Below are 9,197 nucleotides of genomic sequence, written 5' to 3'. Positions count from 1 at the left end.
TCAAGGCAGCATGAGGAGGATTTCAGATGTTGTATTATGTCCTCCAGGTTTTTATGGTTAATAGAATCAAATTGTCTCATGCTATATGAATTGTTTTTCAGTGGACACAGGGACAAGACATATCCTGTTACTGACATGGAGGCACTGATTGCTTGTCTCATTGTTTTGAATTTTGTCTGTGAAGAAGGAAGCAAATTCATTGCAGGCCCTGGTGGATAGAAGGTCAGAGGCTACAGACACAGGAGGGTTGGTTAGCCTGTCCACAGCAGCAAACAGGGCACGTGCATTATTATTGTTTTTGGTGATGATGTCAGAGAAGAAGGACCGCCTTGCATTTCTCAGCTCTAAATTATAAATGTGAAGTCTCTCTTTATAGATGTCATAATGAACCTGGAGATTTGTTTTCCGCCACCTACGTTCAGCTTTTCGGCGCTCTCTTTTTTGAGTTTCTAACCAGCGTGGCATTTCTCCATGGAGATCTTCTCTTACAAGAGACCACCTTCACCTTGGCTGGTGCAATGGCATCAATAACATTTGTAATTTTAGAATTGAAATCATCTACAAGTGTTTTCAGTGATATGCCGTTTTGTGATCACCTCTGTTTGTACATTTGTGTGCACGCAGACAGCACTCTCAAAGAAAACACAGGAATGATCAGAGAGAGCAACATCAGTCACCACAACCTTGGAAATGTCCAGACCCTTGGAGATGACCAAGTCCAAAGAGTGCCCCTTATTGTGTGTGTGCCTCGTCACATGTAGTTCTTTAGTCCCTCTGTCCTGGGGGTTGTCAACATGGATGTTAAAATCCCCAACAATAACCACACAGTCAAAGTCAATACAGATTATAGACAGCAGTTCACCAAATTCATCAAAAAAGTTTGCACAGTATTTAGGGGGCCTGTAGATATTTAGAAAAATAGCTCGAGAAGAGGAATTCAGCTTTAGAGCCACATATTCAAAAGAATCAAAATTCCCATAAGACATCTTTTTGCATTGGAGGGAGTCATTAAACTAAATGGCAACTCCACCTCCCCTCTTATGGACTCTAGCTTCACTATAAAACTGAAGTTGGGAGGGGTAGACTCGATAAGGACAGCTGCACTGTTATCTTGGTCCAACCAAGTTTCAGTTAAAAACATGAAATTAAGATTGTGAGTTATTATAAAACCATTGATTTAAAATGTTTTTCCTGCCAAAGACCTAACGTTTAACAAAGCTAATTTTAGTGTGTTAAAAACGTTATCTGGCCCACTTTTTGACAGGCTGCGGCTGACGAGGAATTAATACTAAATTTGCAGGATATGTTGAGTGCTTCCTGTTTCTTAACACATTCACCGTGCTTTTTCTGTTACCTATCAAGACAGGGATGGAGAAGACTACCTGCACATTGGGCCCCGGCTTGTCCTGGGAAGAGTCATGAGTGCTATTTTCCTTGTAGCCTGGACCCAGCACATATCAGACAGAGCTTACTGGGCTTTTTCGCCATTGTGGAGCGGGAGGACGGGTTGGGCGCTGTACTTTTGACAGATGTGTCAAACCTGGAGGACTTAGAACCAGAGGTGGAGGTGGACGGTGAGGGGGGGTTTAGGGTAGAGAAAATGGGAGTGGAGCGAGGGAAGGAGCGGGGAGTAAATTTGGTCCCAGCTCTAACCAGGTCTTCCATGTGATCAGTGAAGTCCAACAGGGGGGAGAGGGGAGAAAGTGTGTCTGAAGGTGGGGATTGGGGGGGTAGAGATGTTGAATCCTCACTGTCGGTTTTCAGTGAGGGAGGTGGAGACTCTTCCTCTTGGCTCAGATGTCTCCTGTGATCAGAGCTCTCTTCCGGCGGGGGCTGAGGTGGCTCTCCTTCAAGGTTTCTGGCGTGTTGTGTTATGTCTTCTTCTTGTTTAGATTCCTCTTGTCTCTTGTCCTTTGCAGAGGGAACAGATGAGTGATGCAGAAAGTAAAACAATTTTAAGAACAATTTTACTCCTGACTTGTTAAGATGAATTACATCTGCCTTATAAAGATGTCTGCGGTCCCACAGAAAGTGAAGGTTTTCGATGAAATGCACTGAATGGACAGTACATGCTGTTGAGAGCCACGTGTTCAAAGCCATCAATCTGCTGAATCTCTCAGCTCCTCTTCGGATTGGCGGTATAGGGCCACTGATAAACACCTCAGCATTCAGAGAGCTGACCGTGTTCAACAGATTATTAAAATCCTCTTTCAACACTTCAGACTGTTGCTTCACAACATCATTGGCCCCGATGTGCAGTATGATGTTTTTCACAGCAGGATGTTCAGCCACGATATGCAGGATTCTTTCTGCCAAGTCAGACACCGTATCCTTCGGAAAACATAGTATTTTGGTGTTCTTACTGCACATGCTTCTTACATCGTTTATGGCAGAGTCACCCACAATCAGAGTTTGAGGCCCAGTCGTTAGCTTTCCCTGCAGCCTTTTACTTTCTGATTTGCTCTCAGTCCTTACCCTTCTGTGTGAGGACGGGATGTTATCCAGGTCATCAGACAGAGATCCAGGTTCCTGCAGTAGTGGTGAAAATCTGTTCTGCTGTTGCACACTCGGTTGTTGGGGAGGTTTGATGCTAACTCTCCCTTTCGCAGCTGTCCACAGCTGTGTCCTACCAAGAACAGGGGTTGAAGAGGCGTTCTGCCTGGATGATAATGCAGGCCAGCCAGTCGCATCACAAATCTCAGGGCGCTGGGTTCTGCCTGTTACTCGTCCTCCCATTTCACCAGGAAATGATTTACTCTTGGGCTTTGCACCAAGAGCGTTCCAGGGAGGACTCCCACTTTTAGATTTATTACCCAGTACACAGGCCTCCTGCTTCTTGGTAGCCTTGTTGGTGCTAATTAGCCGTGTGTTAGCATGCTCTTGTCCACTGTTTTAGGTCCACGGTAAAGTGGTGTCATTCCCTCATAGTCCATTCACTTCCACATTCACTTCCAACCTGTGGATCTTGGTTTCCAGCACTGCAATTTTCTGTAGAAGTTTGTAGAAGTCGTCCGTGGAGAAGGGGGGCATCTTGTTGCTAATTAGCATTAGCTATAACTCCAGTCACTGCAGTACAGGCTAGTGCTATTGATAGGCCGCACTCGCGTAGCACTAAGATCATAAAAGGTTTTAAAGTATGGCAAGAGCCAACTTTATCTGACAGTCCCAGTGATTTAAAAGTATCCAAGAGCTGCTGATTTCTAGCACGAAAAACAAAAAAGAGAGTTTAAGCAAAAGAATGCAAGGAGAGGCAAGAGCAAGCAGCGTCTGCACTGTAAGAAAGCAGGAAGGAGTCACTTCCCTAAACCCATTAAAGATCAGGACAGAGCCGCTAACATAGACTGTATAAAAGAAGTGGACGTAGCCACCATGATGTCACCCACTGGTCTGTGGACTGGCATTTTGAAGGTGTACATTTTTTCAAGGGTTAGGGTTAGCCAATCACAGGCAGAGTAAGGGGGCAGGACTTAACACAAAGTTTGTGTCCATCAGGTGAGAGTTGTTCAAAATCTGGTGAAAAAAAACAACAACAACAAATTTCCAAACCTCGAGACGTACCGATTGGTTGTCACCAGTTGTTTTGGAACCAGAAGTGACCATATTTGGATGAGAGGGGGGAACTGGGGAGGGATACGCATTTCCACGCCTGACAGGTTGCCATGGTAGCAACTTGTCAATCACAACATTGTCCCGCCCTAAAGCCTCCCCTGCTTCCTGGTCTCTATTCCTCTAAATGGGACCATAATTTACTAAATGAACATCATGCTGTGTTGAAGAAGACTTGAAACTAGCGACTGAGACCATAAACTCATCAGGAAAGTGTTTACTGAGGGAACGAATAGGGCTGCAAGTTGACGTAATCGACGATAAAAATTTGTTGACGTGAAATTTCATTGTTGACACATCGAGAGAGGCTGTTTAAGGGAGAGATAACGATCTTCTTATTAAGAACATTTGCTCTTGGAAATCTATTGTGTAATAGATAAAACATGTCATGGAGCATTACAACATGAGACAAGATTGGCACGATTTTCAAAATAAAACATCCTGTGCAGACTTCTGATCGTGTATCAACAATAAACAGAGTTAAAACAGACAATTTATCTGCGTAGCCTACTTAACCATGGAGAAGCATTAAAGCTTTGTGAGCGGCAGAATAAGCATCATGGACCTATGACCTTTGCCCCTCTTTCAGCCTGCTCTGTCATTTGTGACTGTAGCCTGTGCACAAAGTGTTTCTTCCTTTAATCTCAGGTCATGCAGTGTAATCACCTTTAATAAGTAACTAGAACAGGAAAACTGTTTGTGTGGAAAGAACATAGATAAGAGGGGTGTGTCCGCACATCTGATACACGTCTTGATACATCCTTGCTTTGTTCTGTTCAAGCTTTCCTTTGGAGACATAATTAGTGGACACAATACTGCTATTGTTTCATAAGTAAAGCCTTTATGTACAAGGCTTCGTCTCGGAGGTCCTAAGATGACTTTGCTTTCAAGGTGCTTAAACTGTTAAATGAATTAACATTAACAATCCACAGCTACTGTATTTTCTTATAAAGATAGATAAAAACACACTTTTCAAAACAGGCTGGTGATGGAGCAGTGGATAAGACACATGCCTCTGGTGTGACAGACTCGGCTTCAAATCCACTGTGAGACACCAATGTGTCCCTGAGCAAGACACTCAACCCCTCGTTGCTCCAGAGGCGTGCGACCTCTGACATGTATAGCAATTGTAAGTCGCTTTAGATAAAAGCGTCCGCTAAATTAATAAATGTAAATTTACTGAAAAGTGCTTAACAAATAAACATATTATTATTAGTATTGTTCATATGTGTGTTAGCTTGGTCTGATTGTTGAGGCTGGATATGTCAATTCAATAAAAGCTGGATTCGAATGTATCTGTACCAACAAGTTGTTCAGCCTAAACCTACAAACGACGAATTAGTTAGCTGGATCGTGGTCTAGCCCCATGTATGGTACATTCAACTCACAGAGCTAAGTGTCTGATTTTCTAAAAAAACAAATATGTTGTTAAACTTTGCTTTCCGCTGTTTTGAAGATATGAGATCTGAATTCTCAAAGACTCTCTAAACACCTGGGTGACAAAATATTCCTTCTCTTGCATTATTAAAAAGATTTTAAACAATTTCCAAAGTTGGGCCTCTCTATCCTAATACAAGTAAGACGGCCAGTTAAAATACAAGTAAATCATATGACATAATGGAGATATGTGAAATGGGACACCCTGTTGAGCTCTACAAAGCTTGAGAATAGGGGCCCAGACAATAAGCAGATAGTATTTAATATATAAATTTACTAACACGTCTACATTTGTGCACATATTATACTGTAACAACCCACCTCAGACTAAGCAATGACCCTAAGACACTAAAAGCTAAAACAACTTAAACTGAAACCAACTAAAAAACTACAAAAATATATACAAGTTTACGTCTGCCCTTTCTAAGAGCTTTTTTCTGGTCTTGTATTTATTGCAGGGAAAGTAAATCAGAATACAGTCATTTACTTTGGACCATGATATGGCACGTATGACTTTCTTCTGTAAAATCTTCAGTTTCACAACAGCATCAGGATGCTTACAGTAGAAAAGTTTCTGATCCTCTGAGGCTGTTCTGTGGTTTCTGCTTTTGTGTCTGAGGAACAAACAACATCTGATCTTTATTCATTGACAGAAGTAGAAGCAGAAGAGAGTCAGGCTGATTTCTCAGAAAAAATGTGACCTGTAGACCGAAGCAAGGACGACATTTTGGTGGGCAGGGGCTGCAGGCATAATTCTATACATGTCTTTAAATACTTTTACTTTTTGTTTCACAAGCAAGATTCCAAATGAGTAGCCAACAGCTTCACACAGCCAAGCAACAGAATACTGAATTGCCTGAATACATTAACATATTGATCAAATACATTATGATTGTTGCTATTATATAACACTTATCCACTGTTCCATCACCACCCCTCATGACCAATAATACATTTTACTTTTGATACTTAAATGTTTTAAATGCAGCTACTTACTTTGACAGTTTCTGCATTTAGTCTTTCTAGGGCAGTAGTGTCAGAGAGAAACAGAGAAACTGTGCTTGACTGCAGCTCTGCAGTCTGACAGACAAACTTTCAAACACGTTTTCACTGAGGAATGTGTTCAGTGTTTCTGCACCTTTCAGTGTCCAGGCACTTCACCAATGGTGGGCCTGTTGTTTGCAAATGGGTTTTCTTCTTATTTTAATTACTTGTTGCTCAGTTTATTTCAGACATAAACAACAGTTGTTTTTTTATCTTAAACAGACAAACGCTCCTTTAAAGCATATTTTCAACTCATTAAAATCAGTCACTAAATACATATCAAAGTAACAGGAAACAGGTCGAAGAAAGCGGATTAACCATCTTAAACTAAGGCTCACTGTGACTTCAGTCACTTTGGTTTGGTTTTTATCTGTTATATTGTTTCTATATTATCTATAAATGTTGTTTAATTAAAAATGACACATTTTTATCTGGTGTAATATTTTTAGATGTAACAAAGTCAGATTCTAGTTTTTATTGAATTTGTACTCACCGGTGTTTGTCAGAGATTCTGATGTTTTGTTGAGGAAAACCTGTTGATTCAGTTGAATTTTCAAACAGAGAGAAACAGAGAGACTCGACTCGACTGCAGCTCTGCAGTCTCTCAGACTAACTTTCACTTTCATTGAGGAATGTGATTTTTCCTCTTTCAGTGTTGCTCCACCTCTCAGTGTTCAGACACGTTACCAAAGGGGGGGAAATAAAAAAAAACACTGAGCCTTATTACTGATTGTTGTATCCACTCCACAACTGCAGGAAGGAGAGCTGCAACCGTCCCCCTGGGGCCCCAAACAGATACTGAATTTTGTGAGAGGCCACAAGTCAAAAAAGTTGGATTTGGTTTAATCTTTAAAAATATGTTTTTATATATCTTCTCAATCTGTAAAGTAAATTGTAACTAAAGCTAAAAACTACACACAAAGTAACATAAAATGGAAAAAAAGTAAAGTAAAAGGACCTCAAAACTGTACTTCAGTGCAGTAAATGTACTTAGTTACTTCCCAGCACTGCTGCATGATGGATAAAGTGGATGTCAGCAGTGTAACATCTGACCTGAAAGAGAAAACGAAGCTGCAGAAGGTAAAGAAGGCGACTCTGACACATCAGAGGACGACAGACAACACTTCGAATAATAACATTTATTTATTTATACACATACTCTAGTCCAGAGGAAAGGATAACTCAGGGATTTAATGCAGGAGATAACTGTGGAGTCTACGAGAAAGCTGTTCTCAGCCTTGATACCTTAATACTATGATAGTTCTCACAGGAACAGTAGGCAGAAGATAAAACTATCTCACAGATGTTCATTATAGCTGAAACACTGGTACACATAGTGGACAGTAAGATGAATATAAGTACACAAAGTAAATGATACATATCAGAATGCAGAAAGGTCAAATCAACCATTCCAGTAAAACTTTAAATCTGAGCAAGGAGCTGATATTCCTGTTTACAAAGCTGTACTGAACAATGTAAATCTATATATCTAAATGCTTTTTATGAGCAGTTATTTTTAGATTGAAAAAATAGATAAAATAAAGTATTTCATTCTCAGTGTTCAGGTTTGCTGAGTTAATAAAGCTGCAGGTTTAAACTGTGACACTGGTGTTAATGGTGGCAGGAAGTTGTCCAGTAAATGCTTCCAGCACACTCGAACATTTATCAGCACACACGGTAAATCTGTGATTTTCTGCAGATAACTCCTGCTGGAATACGTTTGTACAAACGAGTTAGCAGTTTCTCTCTTTATGTCGAACACATTTCTACTTGAGCTTTTGTTGGTCAGGATGAGAATAAGTCTCAGTACATCACTCTCTGTCCTGTTTGGTTCTTTGGTGTCGGTGTCAATTCAATTCAATTTTATTCATATAGCGCCAAATCACAGTTATCTCACAGCGCTTTTCATAAAAGAGCAGGTCTAGACCATACTCTGATGTTATTTACAGAAGCCCAACAATCAGAATGGATCTCCTCTTTGTCTCGGTATCTGATCAGGTCACAAAAATTCCTGATCAATATGGACAGAACAGATTCTCTCATGTGTATATAGTAGCTATGATCTCAGCTTGTTCTCTCCAAGTTAACAGGGACTGAACTCGTTTCTTCCAGCCTGGCTTGGCCTCAGATTTCTCTCCCTCAATCAGCATGTCAATGTACTCTGGAGCTGAGAGAGGATTTGCCTTCAGTTCTATCTCTTTAAGTCTGTTTAAACACTCAAAAGACCACTTCATCAGGTTCACCACGCTAGTCTGCACATGATCATATTCAGCCTTCAGTTTATCAATCAATACCTGAACAGGTGCCTTAGCCTCTGAGGCTTTCAGGTACTTTTCTCTCAGCTCTTTCACTGTTCGTTTTTCTTGTACTTCCTGATACTCCCATCTGTACTTCTGAATAAAATGTACACTCCAGAAACATTTGCTTGGACACTGATTACAGTATCCATCTGATCCCATTTCCAAGCAGCGTATTTTATCTGCATCGTTGGGTGTTGCAGAGGCATAGTGACAGGTGACATCACACTGCTGACAGTTCATGAAGTAATCTCCAGTACCAAAAATATCCAGTTGAACAGGTTTAGTGAAAATGATTTTAAACTTAAAGTGCTCATTTCTGCTGATCTCTGCCTCATTCTCTTTCAGTTTTTCAGTTGTGTCTTTGATCTCCTGAAGCGTGGCTAACTGAACTTTAACCTGCTCCTGCAAGTTTTCAACTGAATTCTCGAGCTGCTTTCTTTCTCTGAGAACCTTCTTCATCATAGTCAAGCTTTTAGTTTCTGTGAGATTCAAAGCAGCAAAGAACCTCTTCATGCTTTTTGTCCCCATGTTCCAGCACATCTGATCAAAGCCTCCATCTTCATCCTCATCATCCCCACTCATGCTGCCTGCTGCAGATGACTTGTTGTCTGCAAACAAAGCTGAGTTATTGAATTTGAAGTGAACTGGCAGCCCGTCTCTTGTTTTAGGACATGGGACACCTGAAGCATTGATTGCCTCTAGAACTGGTGGACGCTGGCCGTCTGCAAATGTCACCAGAACCCTGATGTTTTCTGCCACATCTTTGCCAAAGATTGAGAGTATGGAGTCAAACACATATTTCTGTGTTGG

The sequence above is a fragment of the Micropterus dolomieu genome, linkage group LG06 (genome assembly GCF_021292245.1).
Source record: "Micropterus dolomieu isolate WLL.071019.BEF.003 ecotype Adirondacks linkage group LG06, ASM2129224v1, whole genome shotgun sequence".
Classification (NCBI taxonomy): Eukaryota; Metazoa; Chordata; class Actinopteri; order Centrarchiformes; family Centrarchidae; genus Micropterus; species Micropterus dolomieu.
This window is presented reverse-complemented; position numbering follows the sequence as displayed.